Here is a 17,660-nt window from a genome sequence, read left to right as displayed (position 1 = left end):
GCACAGACACAGGGAGGATTTGCAGCAGAGCTTCGTGTTCCTCTTTGCTTTGTGCCATCCGTGGTGACCTTGCATACAAAAGGAATGAAGGGTAAGAGGGCAGCGAAGGAGACGTGAGGTACAATAAGTGAACTGCCCCGCTATGTATCATTGGACAAAATGGAATTTTTTTGCAGATTCCAAACCTAAGTTGGTCATCACATTCTTTTCCCTGAGTTTCCTGCACAGTATTGGTGACAAGTGATAAACCTTCCTCATACCTGTAATCCTTATTTTGAGCCGCTTTGCACACAGAAATAAGTTACATGTAAAATTCTTGAGAGCCCCAGAGAGCTGCCGATCAAAGCTGTCCTTTGCCAACGTAAAGTCGGTCTAGGAAAATTGATAAACTGTGTGTTTGGCTGCATTCTTCACTAGCAGAGCATCAGAGCTGTTTGTAACAAGTTTCTCTTGTCTACCTGTGTCTATCCTTGGTCTTTGTGCTGAGCTGTTGAGTTCCTTTTCACTGGACACTTGATCCAGCTGGAGATTTTTTAAAATCCGAATTTCTCTGATGAATTGAATCCTTCGCACATTGTACGCTCAGCTGTTGGTCAAGTTTGTTTAGTATTAGGAGAAGGAGCAATTTTGGTTGCACTCAGATTTTTCACAACAGATGGTATTTTTACACCCTTTTATGTGGAGCTTACATATCTGACACAAATTTGGGATAATAGTGAAAATACTTACCTGTTTGAAAACATTTTATATCTTCAAAGGCAAAGCATTGACAGTCTGAACTGTGCTGCTCTTCACTTCTCTGGTAGCCGGCCAGTCCGTCTGAGCCTGCCCGGAGCTATCGCTGAGCCAGCTACAAGCACGTTCCAGTGAAACCCCTGGCCTGCCATCGATCTGTGCAGGCAATAGGTAAGTTGTTCCTAGGTCCATTACAGTCACTGGGGCTGCGTGCAGATTTCATCCATATGGAGCGATTTGCTGAGTTAGGAGCAAGTGTGTTTTCTTACAGGTAAATTGTCTTCATTTTTCACATCAGTGTCTCCCTTATTCTTTTCTCCCTCAGCTCACTCTGTTTCTACCATATAAGGGACACAGCCATCTTTAGTAATTAATGCGCTTTTTTTGTCCACTCATCCCCGTCCCTTTTTATGCCGTCTTTCCAAATTCTAGGTTCATTTCACCGCCTTTCCTCTGGCCAGTTGCAGTTGGCAGTGTATCTGTATTTACCTTTATCTTGGTAGATGCCCAGGATCTTGCAAATAATTTGGTTGTATTATCAAGGGCACGTGCCCCTGAATTTTGATGCAGGTTCCCATTTTCCTCCAAATCCTGACATTTTAAATAGTAATACTGAGTAGTTTTCATTTGCCTTCTGCTTTTTTCATCTCTTAGGGGATTTTCATTGCTAACACCTGTTTTGCTATTTTTTCCTCAAATATCACAGAGAAAAAAGTGGGTGTTTTTCCCACTTCCTTTTTCAAATGAAAGCTGAGACTTCCATGCAATGCCAAGCCCCGTGAAATCTCGGCATGTGGCTGTTCACCTGAGTTGGGCAGCCTCTGAAGAAGCAAGCTTTCTCTGATTCGCCAGCAGGTAACAGATACCCCATTCAGCTTGGCCATGTGGGTTTCAGAGGCTGTAAATACCTGAAGGTTGACTAAAAGCCATGCTCACAATCAGGCTGCAAGACAACAGAGATGAGAGAGTCAGGTCTTGTCCCATCCTTACTAACAGCCTTCTTCCTTAACGGCTGGGTGGGCTTTGTCTCTTTCTTTTAGGGGCTGAAGGGATGGGAACTGGTTTGACAAGCCCAGTTGGCCTTTCTCAGCAGCTTTAGAAGTTAAACTGGAATTTTTTTCCCATCAAAAATTCTGCTTTTGAGTATGAAGGGCTCTGGGAGGAGATTACGTTAACATGAACTACACAGGTGTCTATTCAGGTCTCTGGCCTGAAGTTGAGAGACAAACAAATTCCTTGCTTCTTTCTACATTCTCACCGGATCCTCCCTTTTGCTCTCACCCTGTTGGACAAGTGCAAAGAGGTGTAGGTCTTGTGCAACCTAACAAAAGGTTTTCGGAAAAATTACATGTGCTGCAGCCTTCGTGAAAGCACAAGAACTGATGGCACTAGGACTGTGGATATGTGAAACCCAGCTGTCTTTCTAAGAACGCGTATTCTGCCTGCCTCCTTTGTAGTTTTCAGCAGCAAAAATCTAGTTTAACTCAGTGTTCCTCTTCCGTACCCTAAAGTGGGTAATAGGAAGACAAAGAGTTGTTTCAGCGTCTCCTTCCTTGAGAGTTACTACCATACAGCTTTCAGTCAGAATGTCCCTTCACAATGTTTTTTTCATAGCTGCATCACATGAGAAGCATCTGACCTGAGAGCAAGTGAAAAGTCTCTTTGAGCAAAGCCCTGCACTGTATTCACATGGTCATCAAAAATGTTTCTGCTTTTTTTCTCTTCTTTAAACATATCTGTGAAGTCATTTCCTTGAAGGATGCCTCACAAATAATGTAAAGTATGCCCGTTCCTAGGAAAATCATGTGACAAGCTGCATTGCAGCTTTTTGACTTGGGACATGAGTGTCTCTTGCCAGAAGCAATTGTCGCCAGGCTGGTGGTTGTTCTGAAGTACATAGGGACATTCTGTGGGATTGCCCTAATGTGCTCCATTTTAGTACTTGGACGTTTACAGTAGGAGATCTCAGGGAGTTCTTGGTCATAAACTCTTATAATCCTCCAAATATAGCCAAGGAATTGTGACTAGTTTATTTCAGGAGGTATAAATAATACCCGGAAATAGGAACACTGGCACAAATTCAAACACTGAGATGCTCCCTTGGCTTTCGAATGGAAACAGACACAACGCCATCTGTCAAAATAACATGAAAACCTCTTACGCTTACACAGAAGATATGAATAGGGTCAGGCCCAGCATATCTGAGGGTTTATGCTAGAATAGACAGTACTATCCAAGGGTCTTCCTCAGTTTATTCCACTCTGTAAATCTGCAGTCCATCAAGGAAAGGTCATTACTGAATACCAAAGTAAACATTTTTCTCATAACTGAAGGAGATCTGCTCTTTCGTAAGATTATTTAGCAAGCGGCCAGGGCTCATGGCGGAGTGCCACGTGTGGATGGGTGTCATATGTTGGTGTCACACTTCTGTGTTGATTTTTAAAGAGTGATCCCATATTGGTGTGTCCATGAAGCCTCAGATCCAACCAGACAGTTTAGACTTATGCTCCAGTACTGAAAAGCATAATATATCCTTCTGCCTAAAACAGAGATAAAATATGGATCTCAAGTCCCCCAGACTGTAGACTATTGATCTGACTCTTGGAAGCACACGTCCATCGTAAGGGGATACTAACCAGTTGTGCCACAAATGTTCATTCCGTACATGTCTCCTGTGGTGTTGCATAGACCTGAGATCATCTCATGGTCCATTCATTCCAGGGTCTACAGCATCATGAAGCTGTGTAGATGACCGCTTTCTAATGTGTGTAGAAATGAGCTAAACACAGACCTGAATCAGACAAGGCCAAGGTGGTGGGAGGGGAACAGGAATCAAATCTGGTTACGTGTGCAGTCAGAAAGCAATTGGTGATGCATCCAAATCAATGCAATACCACCAAAGTCTTGCTTTTAAGCACAGGTCCTTTGCAAGCCCATCAAGCAGGAGCAGGACTGCTCCAATGGCAGTGCCCTGTGCCTGCCTGGGAGCAGGAGCAAAGCTCCTGCCACCATCGTGCCCTCTGGACCACTGTCTCATTCAGACATCTTCTGCCTCCTTATGTACATGTTTTGTACGGTTTTGCTAAAGAATCAAATATCTCTTTAGGACACAAATGCACCAGCCTGAAAAGTGGTATTATGCCTTTAAAGTTGTTGGTATCTCTTTGGCTTTCTAGATCTTGGGACAAATCCTTCAGACAATCCCAGGCTCCAAGAAGTCAGCAGACCTGTTCATGTGACTTGGAAAACTCTGAGTTAATGCTGCTCTGCTCTACTCTGCTCTGCCCTGCCTGAAGCCAATGATAAATCAATAATGACTTTAACTGAAATGAGGTCAGTCCTGGAAAAAAGGAAAATAAGTACCTAACATCTTTTAAAAATGCACGTGACAGACAAAACATGACGTTCCCCGTAACTATGCAGATGAACCTCTCATTTACTTGGGCCTTCTGCTGGTAGTCATCGTGGGGAGGATGGGGGTAAGGAATGTCAATTATACATTAATATTCAAGTAAGTCCTTCCCCGGTTGTATTTCAAGGAGGTTGACTCCTCCATTACCTGTAAACGAGAGTCTTGCTGTGTACACTAGAGGGCAGAGGCCTTCTACGCATGGACATCTCCTTGATCGCTGGAATAGCTGTTTGACGTAGCTACATCTGCAGTCTCGACTCGGTTACACTGCGTGAGAATCCTTTGAGGGGGTTTTATTGTACTCAGATTCCTGTGAAATACATTAGGTGCTTCTATAGCCCTCTGTGGAGAATTTATCTGTGAGGTGTCTCATGTTGCAAAACTCCTGACGCTACCAGGGCAATGGTTGCAAAGCCCCCTTGTTTGCTGGATTCCACTATGCTGTTCAGGCACTCAGATTCAGCCCAGCTTGTACAGGCTGGCACGGTTGTATCATGAGCAGTGTTCCCATTGCTGGAGCTACAGCTGTAGCAGCAATGGCAAGAAATCTGAGAGAATATAGGCAAAGATACATTTTTCAGTCCCCTAAGGGGTAAGGGGAAAAGTGTCCTATTTTGGTTTTTGTTAAAAAAAAGCAAGGCTTAATCGCTTTCAGTTTCTGAACTTCACTCATGAACTCATGTTAAGCAGCAGTTTTCCAGAGAATCCACTGTCATATTTCTGCAAGCTTCTCTGCACAGAAGCACTTAGAATAGTTTATCATACTAACTTTTAAAGTAAATTAAATAAGTTTGCTTTAAACCTCTTCCCCTTCAGCAGGCGTGGCCATTCCTAAAATAGCCTTTACTGGCATCTAGTTTATTTAACTTTGCATTAACACCATTTGATCAAGCCTTAAATTAGGTTTTGAACCAATGCAGTTAAACTGTTTCAAGCTAGTTTTATTGTCAGTTATGCAGTAGCTGAAGACTATTACATTTTAAGATAAATGAAATAAGAGAGTTCATACAGGGATTTTCTACTGGTTGAGCAAAGCAGTTTTAAGGCAAATCTACAGTTAAACCACTGTGGCTTTTCAAAACCATGAGGCTTTATTTTTCCTCTTGTACAATGAAACTGTAAGTAAGTTGAAGAAAAAAAAAGATTTCTGTATCAGGGAGGTTCAAGCATAGATCTCAGATTAAGGAAATAACAGTAACTACTACCTCCTCATCTTCTTCTGTGTAACTTCCCTCCTCTCTTCCCCATCTGACAAGCATCAATTGCTTCAAGAAGAACTTCAGAACTTAATTATTTTTAAATTCTGCAAGGTCTTGCACTTTGCTAATGAATCATACTCCTCACCTGTAATTTTTCATAAGCACAATTAAGCTCACCTTTTTCCATTCCGTTGCCATATTTCACCCAGATCACCTTGGTGCTCCCATACATCTCACAGATGTTTTCATATAACAGTAATAAGTGTTTCCAGAGCAGCAAAACATTGCAGGTATTATGGGTGAAACTCTTCCTTGGTCAAAAACAGTCTTCATGAAACACAGTCGTACTGCAACTCCCACAGACGGGCCAGAGTTGACTGTTGGTGACGGATAAGCTCTATCCATTTGAGCCTGTCTGTATTTGTCTCCCAAAGCCCAGGTAGAGCCTGGAGATCATTTCAGCCAGGGCTGGGTTGAAGCACAGCTGCTATTTAACAGCTCACATAACAATATACAGTAATCAAGGAGATAGAAATGAAAGAGAACAGCTCATAGATCTGACATTGTCAAGGTGAAGTTAGCCTGGCAGAAAGTCATTACCCAGTAGAGAGTTACAGAGGAGAGGACACTGCAAATAAATAAAAATCACAGACATTCGTTTGAACACAAGCTACGGGTTTTCCAAAATGTCTGTGGTATCTGTGGGGGTATATTTGCTTTTTCCTAAAGCCACATGAGGAACTGGATATTTGCACAAATAGAAACAGTGTGGTCCTAATATAAGGAGGAGGGGAAAATAGCAGAAAAGACAATGCAGTGTGACAGAGCCGATGTAAGCCACTGAGCAAAGGGAGGTGTTGCACCAGAATTTGGATTAGTGCTCAGTGATGCAGTCTGAATTCCCTGACATTGGCCTTCTGCAAAGCAGCCCTGTGAAAATCTAGACCTGGGGCAGGCAGTCTGCTTGGTTTCTGCTTGATTCAGTCAGGAGCTTTTCCATGCTTGAAATCCTTGGTAAAAGAATACCACCGCTCTTAGGACACATTGCCTGACAGTCACCAAGCGGTTCAATTCCAGCATCTGTGCTGTCACTGAAGACAGCATAAAACTCAGCAAGAAAGAGGGTGGGTGTAGTGCTGTCAGAAGAGCTGCAATACCCATATCCAAAAGAAAAATTTACAGTTCTTCATGTCATGTAGGGAAGATGCAGTTTCCTCATCTTCCCTATCAAGTCAGATGAATTTACTCATACAAATGTCAGGAAAAAGCAAATGCAACTCCACAGGTACCTCCATGTTATTTGTGGAGGACTTACAGCTTGTATTCAAATGTGAATACAAAAGCTGTGATAAGTAATGCCAAAATCAGATATATTATTTAAAAAGAAGAAAGATGCCTTCACTGTAATTTAGAAAAGGAAACAGTAATGGTGGTGACTTTCTGTATGAGCAAGAGTAGCATATGAGAGACCAACATTTCCCGTGTACTCATTTCAAATGCTGAATTTGAGACACTTTGGGCCTCATTTTTATACATGCTGAGCAGACAATATTCCACACTTTGTGAAAGTCATGAGGTTCATGAAAGTCATGGCTTTCATGAAGGAAACCAGTCTGGTTTCCTTTTAGACTTGCAGAAATAAAGACACCAGAAATCACTGGCCAGTTTTAAAAATGTTAGTCTTTACCTCTCCCTGCCTTCGTTTTCCTGCCTGCGTGGGAAAGATGATAATCGCCCTGAGTGAGAAGTGCCTTGAGGCACTCCCTCCAGGGAGGGGGTAGCAAAGTGCTGTGTCGCTAATGAAGATGAGCAATGCCCACTGTACTGCACACAATGCCAACACTTAGATCATTTCTCACCCACCTCTGCCTTCCTCCCTAAACAGCATTTCTGTCTCCTGTGTCTTTCTCAGAGCTTTTCACACTCCTGTTTATTTCAACATTTATACAGGAGGTTCCATAACAACATCAGATTCATATAATTCTTCCACCCAGTGTGGCTATCTTAAAAGCCAGTTAAATCATTTCACCTCTTAAAGTGATTTCTTGTCTCAGATGGCCAGTGTGACACTTTTTGTAAGCTGAAAGCCTACTCTGCTTATTCAGGGAAGATTCCTTGTGAATGCTGAATCAAGTCTAGCCTTCAGATCCTGATCTGTAGTTGAAACAGTCAATGCCACAGCATATGCACTTGGCAGGTGATGGCAGATGAGTTTTCCTAGACCTTGAAAAGATGAACTTGTTCCCACTGTAGAGGTTATATCTGAACACAGAACCTCTGTTTGCTTCTAATCTCAGTGCTGAGCTAATGTGTCTAATGTCTCTGAATAACTACCTTGTGCGCACTAAGGGAATAAGAAAGCTAGCTCTTCTGATCACGAGGAGAGCCTTTAACTACAAAGTAGTTTTGCTGAGGAAGGGAAGTGGGAGATTTGAGCAGCAAGGACAGAAGAGCTTGTGGCTTCACACTGATTTAGGATATGGGTAGTCCAGGCTGGCTTCTCAGTTCCTGCACAAATTTCCTAAATGTTCATGCAACACAGAGATAGGAACCTTTCCAAGGCCTGACTTGTTCCTTAGAGAGTAAACTCTTGGACAGAGAGAGTCCTGCTTGTTATATACATGTTTTTTTCACTTATGTCAATGAGGTTCTGACTCTTAAGGTCATTTGAACAAATTTTCAGTTTGGTGGCTGAGCCAAATAAATCAGAGTTGGGCTGAAATCGGTTTGAACTGACCCGTAGTAGAGATATCTGGGGTTTATTTGCATTCACAAGAAAAACTGTAAAATGTTGCTCTGAGTTGCGGAACATACTTTATTCAACCCAGAATGAACTCTTTCCTTCTTAAAATACTTACAGTGAAAAAAGTTAAATATTAGGCTAACATTATAAAATTGCTGACGGTAGTGGCCACCTCTTCTGCAAACACGAGCACTCACGTAGGCAGTGTAAAACCCAGATCTGAATATCCTCTCCATCTGAGAAGATCTGACCCACATCTCCCATTTCTCACAGAAGCGTCTTCTCAAAGCTGTTCTACATCCACCAGATTTAGTCAAAGGGAAGAACCTTGCCTGATGATGTGATCTGTTTTGTCTTGTGCTTTGATCTTCTTGTAAAGCCAATACATTTCTGACATGCTGAAATAGTTGCTTTCAATGTTAACAATGTTAACGTAATTTTTGGTTCAGCCAAACTGTACTGCAAAGTTGATGGACAGTTAATCATTCTAAGCATGTGCTGAAAGAGGCCAAATGTCAGCATCTCTTATTGTTCTTTGTTGGTTTATCTGAACTATCCAATGGACTCCTATAAATAGGATATAATCTTCTATTGAAATCTATAAGAGAGTGGAAAAAGCATACAAATGATACCAGCCTCCTGGGGACTTTTCTAGAAGGACTTCTCCTTTCTTTATTACAAAGAAATATTAAATAAAACTTATGCTTTGGGGATGTACCAAATACTTTGACCTAAATTTTAGCTTATAGTGTTGGGAGGCTTTTTGCTGTAAAATATTTCTTATGAAGTCTGAAACAAGGATAAGTTGACTCATGGAAGAAAAATTAATCATAAAGAACAGCTACTTGAACATACACAGCAGTGAACCCAAGCACTTCCATTAGTGTCTGCAAATTGTAAAATCGACTCTAAACACAATGTGAGCTGACCAATCCCTACCAAAGGAGAAATAAGAGCTAAAAAGAGAAAGAAAGAACAGCAGATGGGACAAAGAATGGATAATCCAAAACCCTTTAACTCTCTCTCCTTCAAAACCAAGACTTTTTTGGAGGCCTGCAGTCCGATTTGTGCCAGAACTCCTGAGAAAACACATCAGACTTCTGGGGACCATATTGCAAGGTGGAGCTCTAAACAAATACTTACATGTTTGCATTGCCCGTCTCATCCCACAAAGTAATGCATCTTTCTTCGTCTTTTTCTAACGTTCTTCTGTGTTTCTGCCTCTCCTTGTCATCCTAACTCAGAGTCCATCTGCCAGATGCTGAGCTCACTGTGGTGCTCATGCTGCCGAGTGCTGAGTGTCTCTGAAGCCATTGGAGGCCTGATGCATCTTGCATCAGGCTTGTTCACTTCAGTTTTGTCACAGGGTCTCTGTCTTCCTTGGTTTCCCAAGGTTTCCTGATGGTCAGCAATGTTATATGGTGATAAACATAATATGAGCTGTTCTTCAAAAGGAGACAGAGAATGAGGAGGGAGGGAGGAAAGAAGAGGGGGGAAGGGGGGGGGGGAAGGAAGGGGGGAAGGAAGGAAGGGAGGGAGGGAGGGAGGGAGGGGGAAGGGAAAGGGAATTACTTGCTGACAGTACTCGTTCCTGCAAATGCCAGGGTCACCGATCAATGCCAGTGCTGAGCATCCAGTGGTCACTGAGCACTGGGCTCTACTGTGTCATCTCCAGTGTGCCATAAAAGCATATCCACTCATGATGGAGACAGAAAGGACAGTGTGTGACTCCTGTAGGACAGCTGTGCAACTTTGCCAGCTGCAATGCTGTCATTATGCCCAGATGTAATGTAGGATGGGCAGGAGAACCCCAAGTCTGTTCTCTGCAGCCCATCTCCCCTAGTCTGACCTGAGGGGAGGAAGGGGCATTGACTCACCAAGGCCTATGAATGATTGGTTTTGTGTGAGTGGCCCTTGGTGCTGGTGCAGCTACTGGATTAGCCACGCGCTGCCCTTTTGCTGGGTTTTGCTGAGCACACCGCTAGTGCCTGGGGCCTTTGGCTTCCCTGGGCTGGAGGAAACCAGGTCATCTCCCTGCAGGCAACCCCCCGGGGTGTAGAGACAGTAACTGTGAGACTGTAGAGACAGGATGAGACAACTGGAAAAGATTTATTATTGAGAACAAACACTTTATTATTATTTATTTCTATAGTAATCTCTTTCTAGCTCTATGACACTCTATTTGCTTGGTACCTAGCATCTGTGCAGTCTCTAGTGTTGGGGTCCAACCCCGTTGCCTGCAGCTGCACTATTTGGACAGCAGATGCAAGTAGGGCAGTGAGGGTATGCTGGAGCTTGGCAGCGTGGTGGCCTTGGCATAGCGACAGCAGCAGCTGCTGCCAGCATGAACATTGAAAGTCATGGCTCACAGAAGGCAAGCAGGCTAGCCCAGGGAGCATGCACAGCTGCTGAATGTGGATGCCCAAATGGAAAGTCAGGAAGCCCCAGCCCTGGTGTAAAAGGACTGTTTGGTACAGGAGGTAGAACAAGGTGTGGTGAAGTATCAGATGAAGCAGAAGCTGCATCCTGGACACCGACCAGGGTGTGGCTGCGGAGTTGTGGTGGTAGGGATATACAGGCACTTCTGATCTGTGTTGTTGCTTCAGCTCATGGCTTGGTAGGTGTGGAGGTGCTGGGTGCAGGTATCTGGGTGTCCTCCTGTGGAGCTGATGCAAAGGGGTCATTCTCTGCTGCAGAAGCAGTTCCTACCACAAGCTGAATGTCTGGGCTTCTTCTCAGGTGGCCTTCCTTCAAATTCAGGTCTAGTGAGAATGCAGCTGGTGCTGTGTTTTTTACACCAGCACTTTGCTTACAGGTTCATAGCAGGTGGGGATAGTCTCTCTTGAAATAGGGGTTATAATAGAAGAGTAACTAAAAAATGCAAAGGAGAGGAGTTAGTTGCCATCATTTCCATACTGAGAAAGACAAAACTACCATAACTAAGCATTTGATTCAAAAAAGACAAAGGTGGATATTAAAAAGACCTCTTAGGGGCATTTTAAACCTGAAGTTGAGGCTGAATAAAGTGTTACAATACAGTTCTGTAAGTCATAACCCCCGTTGTGTTTTTGTCATTTGGGAGCAGAGAAGTGTAGCATTTTCCGAAGTATAAAAATGGATGTAGAAACCAAAATATCAGTGGTTTTCAGCCACTTCAATGTGGAATGAATGTGTAGGTAATAATACGATGCTGACATGTATCTTGTCAGCATTCAGCGGATGCCACAAGAAAATTTAAATTTTTGGTACAGCAAGATACAGAGCAAATACAAAAAAGGCACAATATGATGAGACTATCTTTCCATTTCCTGGGCTCAAAGTAACTGGAAATAACCAAAACCTGTTTTTTCAGCATTTCTGCTCCTCAGAAATACTGTGTCAAGAATTTCTGAGAACGACCAGAGAGGCAAAATCAGGACATTCACTACCATCCTCGTCTCCTACCTTGTAAAGCCTTACTGTATATGAACGTAAATCTCTCCTACCAGAATACCCTGAGAGTTATTTCATGTGCAGACGTACCTCGCCAAAAGCACAACCTGCTGCAGCTAGTGCTTGAAGTTCATCAGATGAGGCAGATACTGGAGAATCCCCTTCCATTTTGCTGAGTCCATGAAGATTAAGCTGATAAATGAACGTTTCCATGGACTCAGTTTCAAAAATTTGCAGAGGTCCCCTCCTTCCCAGCACTTCCTGTTTGAAGAATCTTTCAGCAACCCCTGTGCAGTTTCCAGCATCGCCCCACCGAATTCACTGAAACCAATTGCTTCCAACAATTTTCCAGAGTTTCTTCAGGAAGAAGGGAGATGAAAAGCTTTGCCAGAGCTCTCCTCCAAAAAATTAGCACCTACGCTTGTGGCCCAGGGTTCATCAGGCAAAACTTCATCAACTTTTTCTTCTAGTAGACATGCAAAGGGAGCATCACCAGCGGCTCTTCTATCACATACTGGAGGGACAGGAGAAGTTAAGAATGCCGACTCAACTGTCTTGTCCGGAACAGAAACCCAAGCTGTTTCTGATGAAGAAGGCTCTATTTTCAATTTTTTTTTCTCAGTTGGACTAAAATTTCCAAGCTGTTTACTTGACCAGCCAGGCTTCGTCCTGCTAGACAAGATGCAAGATGAAGAGCAATGGCACCAGCTGTCTGGGGAGCCCAACTGAAAGTTCTCAAACATCACCACAACACCCCTGGTGTGTCACAGTCACATCACAGCATGACCTCCGTCTCCTGGCAAAATGAAGCAGGGGCAGAAGAAGTTGCTAAATAGCAGTGGTTTCTTTCCATTTATAGAGCTGCAGATGTTTTGAACCAAAGGTCAGGAAGTAAATAAAACTGAATTTGCATTTCGTAAGTCCTGAAAGGCCAGTGCTGCATCCAGTTGCCTTTGGGAGTTGGTCCCCCAGGAGGAAGAGGGAAGGCTGCAGTGTCAGGAGCAGCAGTGCCCCAAACCTGAAGTTTTTCACTTGGGCACCTTTCACCCATACAGAAATGTCTGTACCCTCTTTGTTGTTATGGTGAAGCTCCTGCTTCACCATCTGGGCAGGGCTGGGGCTGCAGCCACTGCCTGACTGCTGTGCTTGTGGGGCTGCTCCTCCTCTAGGCATGGCTTCCCCTTCTCCATACGGCACCCTGACTAGCTCCCTTCTGGCCTCCTTTATTTACCTGTGGGTTCTCCAGGTGAGCAGTGCAGCTAAAAGAAAACAAATCTGTTCCCAGTGCCTCCCCATTTCTTCTGTAGAATGACCCACGCTCTGTGGTTTCACTAGCACTGCTTCTGTAATGGGCTGTCCATGCACTGAAGTGATGGTCTCAGCTTTCAGCAGTGTCTCAGTGGCTGCTCCATAGGATAAACTGTAAATAAAAGCCTACCTAAGTACATTTTGCAAATGAAATAAACAGGACCTGTGCATCCCAGCCCTTTCTTGGGTTGGCTTCCTATGCTTTTATTTGATATTTACACGTCAGAAACCAAACCAGCAAAACCAAAGATGGTCTGTCGAGCTTTTAAATTCAACCCTCTCCGCAGGACTGCATGTTTTTCAGTTAAGGAAAGATTTGGTTGAGTGCCTGTAGGAGTCAGTGATTCTCTTCCCTTCAGCATTTGGATCCAGCCCTGGGAGATTTATGAAACATTGGCAGAAGTGTGAGGACAATAAGCATGAGGACAATAAGCGTGAGCCCGAGAAGCACTGGAATAGTACGGGCACAGCTAATAAAAGCTGGGAGTTTGGTCAGAGGGAGAAGGGTCTCCTCGAGCTGCCTGAGCACAACTGAAGGTGGACTTCCCTGGTCACCTGCAGGGAGAGGATACAATGGAAAACACGAGCTGCCCATGTGGGCTGAGAAACTGTTTCTGGGCCGAGCCGAGCAGAGACAGCTGCAGACAAGCTTGTAACAGCTACTACAAGAGCTAATACAATAACTGTGTTGAAAGAACAGCTACTCATGGGAACTAGTACAATTAGCATACCTGGCGTGTTGGCTTTACTAAAGTTCATCATGCAAACGTGACTATATGAAAACAGGAATGAGGAAAAAGGCTTTAGCTATTATTACCTATTTAGCTCTGTCCCTCTCTCTAAATGCAGAGCCGAGGCTGTCAGTGCAGTCCCAAGACCCAAGGGTGGTTCTGGCGTGGGCTGGGGAGCAAGAGACCCCTTATTGCTCTCTGTGCTACTGCTTCCCTGCACTGCCTTGGGCATCGCACTGTCAGTGCTGTTGCCCTCTGTTTTCTGACTTGTGCTGTGGGGAGGACTGACCTCACCACTGCCAAATGTTTGGAGCTCTTCCACTTGAAGCTGCAGAGAGTTACCTATTCATTCATCCTGTTTACATCGGGTCAGCTCGTTAAAAAGAAAGGCTGTCTGGTATGCATACCTTAAATGCGGATGGAAAAACTCTATCTACCCAGTGGAAACTGATTTGAATTCAGTAGATTATTTAGTACCTTGTATGTAAATCCTCGCTTTCAATTTTTGAATAGTACAAGTGAAAATAGGAAAAGTGGAAGAAAGTACTTCCTTGGAGACAGTGCTTGAAGGGATTTTGAACTGAATTCTTAAAGAGAGAACTTGCTCAGTTTCTATCCCAGAGGCAGCTGAATTTCTAATTTAGGTGTACAATATAAGACCTGGTCCATAGCCCATTCAAATCAGTAGGTATTTTTCTTGGGACGTAACTGGGTAACATATGCAGACTATAATTTGTGTTTCCTGCTACAGTTGTTAGCCTTTGGGGGATTTTTCATGGATTATCTAAATGCCAGAGAAAGAGCCAAAACTTACTTCAGGTGTGATGTAATCCACTTTATGGGAGTCTTCCCAGGGACTGATCTGGTTTGTTATTGTCAAATTATTATGATTATTTCAAATGTAACCAAAATTAAAGGCTTTCAAACCCTGCCAATACTCAGAATTGCTGCAATAATTTTGCATTTACTTATGAAAAAGCTTCCATAACTGTAAATGCTTAAGTGTATTAACAGAAAATATTTGACTGTAATCTCATCCTTCTGTAATGATTTGGAAAATTGAGTGTTTTAATAGCTATTCTAAATCCACTTGCCTGCAATACAGCTAATGTCTCAATTAAAAAAATCAACCAAAACTCATGAACATTTATGCTCACAATATGTTAAATACACTTTGAAATGTTTGAAAATTGAAAATAAACCATCAGAGTTATTCCAAAACAAGCCCATCAAGGCTGCCTTCTCAAAGACAGCACCTATCATTGAGAACAGGTTAGACCAGATTTGGGCTTTTTACACTGATACATTGTTGGAGGCAGAACTTGACAAAAAACCCATAGTTTTTAGAGAATGCAAGGCTCCACCTTCCCCTTTTACAACTTACTGTGCCAGGCAAATGCCTCCGATTCACCCCAAACTTGAGAAAAAAACCTCTGAGAATCATTTAAGCATTAAGAATGGGAGAGCGTAGTTTTGACAGAGAAAAAGATGAGTCTTTAACCAGGTTTTTAAGAGAAAATGAAGTGCAATATTGACTTCAGGCATTACCCATTTCTGGTAAACGTGGGAGACAACATCTATTAACGACTGCCGGGCAAATTTCATCAACAGTAAAGTGTCCTGCACCCTTCCTGCAAAGATCGCCATCCTTCTTTTTCCGAAGTGGCCAAAAGCTGAGACACATTTTGTTTCCATGTAAAAGCAATTGTAATGCTTGTTCATATTGACACCTTGTATTTGAGGGACTCTAACCTCCTTCCATTCATCTTTCATCTGAAATTAAAATCTGTTTGTCTGATGACCTTGGGACACTGAAGCTGCCCCAGCACTGCTTTTCCTCTGCGGGAAAAGGGATGAACCCCTGTTTTGCCAGGGCTGTAAGGACTCCCCTGGTCCTTGCAGTATGTTTTTCTTGGATACGCTGCAACTGTCGGTGCTACTCAGAGTCTTGCCATGGAAGTTAATTTTTCCATCAGAGAGCAAGCAAGCTGGGCAATATGGGAAAACAGAGGCAAGGAGCGTTACATTTCTGTGCAGAGACTCAGCTGGCCACCAGCCAGCAAAGCCATCACTGCAGTTGTTTAGTTAGAAAAAAAAAAAAGGGAAATGTAATATTTGATGACAATCTAATGTCAGAGTCTATGACATCACCTGCTTCCAGCTGCTGATTAATCATGTGAAATAAATAAATTTGGACATAGAAGAGTGTGAGTCTAACTACTGGGATAAATAACTGCATTCATAAAGGAAGGAGGAGGGAAGAATTTATCAAGTGTGTGCTCAAATTAAATCATGTATTTTAGAACAGCCCCAACCCCCAATTGTCTCCGTCCCTGTCAGATTCAATACTAAATCCTCACGGCCCAATTGCACTCGTATACGATTCAGTCTTTTGGCTTCCACGGAATTACTAGAAGTTTCCCCATGAGCAGAATTGGCCATCAGCTTGATGGAGAGGACTTGAGAAAATGGCGTGGAGGGAAAATAAAACCACTGACAATTTAGGAGTTTCAGTGAGGCTGAGCAGTGAAAGAGTCCCTGGCATGGGTCTCAAGAACTTTGGGGAGGCTTCCTGGGGCACTTACCACTTCCAGTAACATGGGTGTTTTGGCTCTTCTTCTTCTTATCTCAACTTTCAGAAGTATTCCGAAGAGTTCACAAAACCTGTGTACACTCGTCACTTCCCATCCAGGTCGATTTCCCTGGGAAAGGAAAGAGGATGGGAATGTGACAGTGCAGGTACTTCAGGGCTTTTGAGTCAGGGGTTGGGAAGCATAAGAAGCCACTTAACTCTGCAGGTGAGATCACTGTTTAGACAGTAAATCTGATGGCTGGCATTTTGTTAGTTGTTAGAGTTGATCTCCTAGTCTCCAGTGGTCTCAAGTGTGCAAAGGAAACCCTGCTGCAGCAAAATGGAAGCTGACTTGTAGAAGACTAGAGTTTCACCTGTTATTCTGAAGTCCCTTCCAGTGTCTCTCCAGCAACAATAATGGGATGACATCCAGGGGAGAACAGGGCCCAGCTTGCTGAGCAGGACAGCTCTGATGAACTCCATGCTTTGGTTCATCACTGATGCACCACTTTCTTGATTGCTGCCGCTTTCTTGATTGCTAAGGCAGCCCCCAACAGTCTGTCTTGGAAGTTTCAAGTCTGAATATACTCATGTGATGTTCCCTCCAAAAACAAGGCTCTGCCTAACTCGACAGCCTCATATAGGGTCTGTTCCTGCAAAGAATCCAAATTTCCATTTGTCTAACTTTAAAGTCTGTTCCACCAACTGTAATAAGCCTCAGCCTGCTCCGTTGTTCCTCCACATCTCTTTTTGAAACAATAAAAATGGTAGATGATTCCCTGATGACCGCTGTTGCTGATGACGCAAATAGCAGTTTGGATCAGTTACTGGATCCTGTAAGTCTTGTTCAGCCCCATCCATCATCTTCACAGGGAAGAAGAGATGTTAGGCAAACTGTCTCTTAATGATAGATAGGGCTGTAAAAATGAAAAATATTTCATTGTTTCAATGTTTTGTTCCTTTTAGGAAATGTCAGAAATATAAAACAGAAGGAAACAAAGTGGTTGTTTTTTTGGGGTTGGTTTTTTTTTTTTTTTTTTACATAAACCACACTTGCAATCCAGTCCAAAAATGACCCGGAGGAGAGTTAAAGAAATTTGGTTGTGTAGCTAAGGAACGAAGTGAGTACCTCTGCCAACAAGTGATGGGTGTTTCCAGGATACTGTCTTTCCTATCAGAAAGGGTCATTCCAAGGCATTTCTCTGGCAGCTTTTATTAATCTCCCTCTCTCTGAGCCAGAAGACAGGAAGATGTCAGATGGCTGAGCTCTTGCACCATTCCCATTCTCCTATTCAGGACAAGGCTGTCCTCAGCCAGTGGGAGAGAATGTAAGGGAACTGGCAAACCTCAAACATTTTGTCAAAGTTAATGCTTAGCGCTCTGTCCGGGTGCCCTCTTCCTGCTCCTCATAAAAAAGCCCTAAAGAAAAACAGTTTCAGTCTGTTCTCAGTGGAGAGAAGACCGCGACGGCTGCCAGCTTTTCCAGTGCCTTCAGCTGGGGGTGCAGGCTGTGTTCACAGGGGGGGAA

General features: G+C 43.4%; 1 pseudogene; it reads right to left on the bottom strand.

Moving 5' to 3' along the window:
• Window positions 1-10,447: 10,447 nt before the first annotated feature.
• LOC132322001 (heat shock transcription factor, Y-linked-like) lies at window positions 10,448-12,487 on the bottom strand (annotated as a pseudogene).
• Between the last annotated feature and the right edge of the window lie 5,173 nt (window positions 12,488-17,660).

This window comes from Gavia stellata, chromosome 2 (assembly GCF_030936135.1).
Source record: "Gavia stellata isolate bGavSte3 chromosome 2, bGavSte3.hap2, whole genome shotgun sequence".
NCBI lineage: Eukaryota > Metazoa > Chordata > Aves > Gaviiformes > Gaviidae > Gavia > Gavia stellata.
This window is presented reverse-complemented; position numbering and strand designations above follow the sequence as displayed.